The following is a 2,939-nucleotide window of genomic DNA, read 5'->3' on the forward strand; positions in this document are numbered from 1 at the left end:
CTTATTCTATGGGGCCAGCATCATCCTGATACTAAAACCTAGCAGAGATACAACAAAAAAAAATTCAGGTCAATATCCTTGATGAATATCTATGCAAAAATCCTCAGTAAAATACTAGCAAACTGAATCCAGCAGCACATCAAAAAGCTTCTCCACCAAAATCAAGTTGGCTTCATCCCAGGATACAAGGTTGGTAAATGCACATCAATAAATGTGATTCATCTCATAAACAGAACTAAAGACAAAAACCACATGATTATCTCAATAGATGGCAGAAAAGGCCTCTGATAAAATTCAACATTACTTCATGTTAAAAACTCTCAACAGACTCCCCCACCCCTCTTCCGGCAGCCGTGGACTTGCCTCCACTTTCCTCCCAGGTAGTGTTGCCAGAAAAATACAAATGACCAGTTAAATATGAATTTCAGGTCCCAGCAGCTGCGGTTCCCCTTCAGCCTGTGAGCGGCCATGTCCAACCCCAGCGCCCCACCACCATATGAGGACCGCAACCCCCTATACCCAGGCCCTCCGCCCCCTGGGGGCTATGGGCAGCCATCCGTCCTGCCGGGAGGGTATCCTGCCTACCCTGGCTACCCGCAGCCTGGCTACGGTCACCCTGCTGGCTGCCCACAGCCCATGCCCCCCATCCAGCCGATGCCCGTGAACTACGGCCCAGGCCATGGCTATGATGGGGAGGAGAAAGCGGTGAGTGATAGCTTCGGGCCTGGAGAGTGGGATGACCGGAAAGTGCGACACACTTTTATCCGAAAGGTTCACTCCATCATCTCCATGCAGCTGCTCATCACCGTGGCCATCATTGCTATCTTCACCTTTGTGGAACCTGTCAGCGCCTTTGTGAGGAGAAATGTGGCTGTCTACTACGTGTCCTATGCTGTCTTCATTGTCACCTACCTGATCCTTGCCTGCTGCCAGGGACCCAGACGCCGTTTCCCATGGAACATCATCCTGCTGACCCTTTTTACTTTTGCCATGGGCTTCATGACAGGTACCATTTCCGGTATGTACCAAACCAAAGCCGTCATGATTGCAATGATCATCACTGCGGTGGTATCCATTTCAGTCACCATCTTCTGCTTTCAGACCAAGGTGGACTTCACCTCATGCACAGGCCTCTTCTGTGTCCTGGGAATTGTGCTCATGGTGACTGGGATTGTCACTAGCATTGTGCTGTACTTCAAATACGTTTACTGGCTCCACATGCTCTATGCTGCTCTGGGGGCCATTTGTTTCACCCTGTTCCTGGCTTATGACACACAGCTGGTCCTGGGGAACCGGAAGCACACCATCAGCCCGGAGGACTACATCACTGGCGCCCTGCAGATTTACACAGACATCATCTACATCTTCACCTTTGTGCTGCAGCTGATGGGGGATCGCAATTAAGGAGCAAGTCCCTGTTTCACCCGACCCTGGGCTCTCCCTTCCAAGCTAGAGGGCTGGGCCCTGTGACTGTGGTCTGGGCTTCAGACCCCTTTCCTTCCCCTTGAGTAACATGCCCAGTTTCCTTTCTGTTCTGGAGACAGGTGGCCTCTCTGGCTATGGATGTGTGGGTACCTGGTGGGGACGGAGGAGCTAGGGACTAACCGTTGCTCTTGGTGGGCTTAGCAGGGACTAGGCTGAAGATGTGTCTTCTCCCCACCACCTACTATATGGTACCACATTCTTCCTAACAGCTGGGGTTGGGAGGAAGAGGAAAAGAGCCTATTCGATAGCTAGAAGGGAATATGAAAGGTAGAAGTGACTTCAAGGTCATGAGGTTCCCCTCCCACCTCTGTCACAGGCTTTTTGGCTACACAGTTGGAGCTGCTTCTTCCCCCAGCAAAGCCAGAGAGATTTGTCCCCGGTGTCCTGGACACATAGGCCATTATCCTGTATTCCTTTGGTTTGGCATCTTTTAGCTCAGGAAGGTAGACGAGATCTGTGCCCATGGGTCTCCTTGCTTCAATCCCTTCTTGTTTCAGTGACACATATATATTGTTTATCTGGGTTAGGGATGGGGGACAGAGAGTAGAACGAGCAAAGTAACCTATACAGGCCAGCACAGAACAGCATCTCCCCTGGGCTTGCTCCTGGCTTGTGACGGTATAAGACAGAGCAGGCCACATATGGCCATGTGCTCCCCATTCTTCAAAGCTGCTGGGGCCTCTTTGCGGGCTTCTGAGATCTCTGGTCAGAGTGAACTCTTGCTTCCTGTATTCAAGCAGCTCAGAGCAGAAAGTAAGCAGCAGAGTCATACGTGTGGCCAGGAAGTAGCCAGGGTGAAGAGAGACTCGGTGCGGGTAGGGAAAATGCCTGGGGGCCCCTCACCTGGTTAGGGAGATACCGAAGCCCACTGTGGTACTGACGACTTCTGTATTATTTCCTTCTGCTAACCCAGGGACGGTCCTAAGAGGAAGGTGACTTCTCTCTCTTTGTCTTAAGTTGCACTGGGGGATTTCTGACTTGAGGCCCACCTCTCCAGCCAGCCACTGCCTTCTTTGTAATATTAAGTGCCTTGAGCTGGAATGGGGAAGGGGAACAAGGGTCAGTCTATCGGGTGGGGGCAGAAATCAAATCAGCCTAGGGATATAGTTAGGATTTCTCTATTAAGTAATTAATCCTAAATATATCACACAAAGGGACACAACTAGAAATGTAATAAAGTTTATGTCTAGAAGTTAAAAAAAAAAAAACTCTCAATAAACTAGGTATTGAAGGAACATACCTCAAAATAGTAAGAGCCATCTATGACAAACCCACAGCCAATGTCATATTGAATGGGCAAAAGCTGGAAGCATTCCCTTTAAAAATAAGCACAAGGCAAAGATGCCCTCTCTCACCACTCCTATTCAACATAGCATTGGAAGTTCTGACCAGGGCAATCAGGCAAGAGAAAGAAATAAAGCATATTCAAATAGGAAAGGAGGAAGTCAAATTAC

General features: G+C 49.4%; 1 pseudogene across 1 annotated transcript; it reads left to right on the top strand.

Moving 5' to 3' along the window:
- Nucleotides 1-420: 420 nt before the first annotated feature.
- Nucleotides 421-2,693, top strand: LOC111525532 (annotated as a pseudogene). Its single transcript, XR_002726138.1, has one exon. The product of XR_002726138.1 is annotated as a protein lifeguard 3 pseudogene (transcript).
- Nucleotides 2,694-2,939: the final 246 nt, after the last annotated feature.

The sequence above is a fragment of the Piliocolobus tephrosceles genome, chromosome 5 (assembly GCF_002776525.5).
Source record: "Piliocolobus tephrosceles isolate RC106 chromosome 5, ASM277652v3, whole genome shotgun sequence".
Taxonomy (NCBI): Eukaryota; Metazoa; Chordata; class Mammalia; order Primates; family Cercopithecidae; genus Piliocolobus; species Piliocolobus tephrosceles.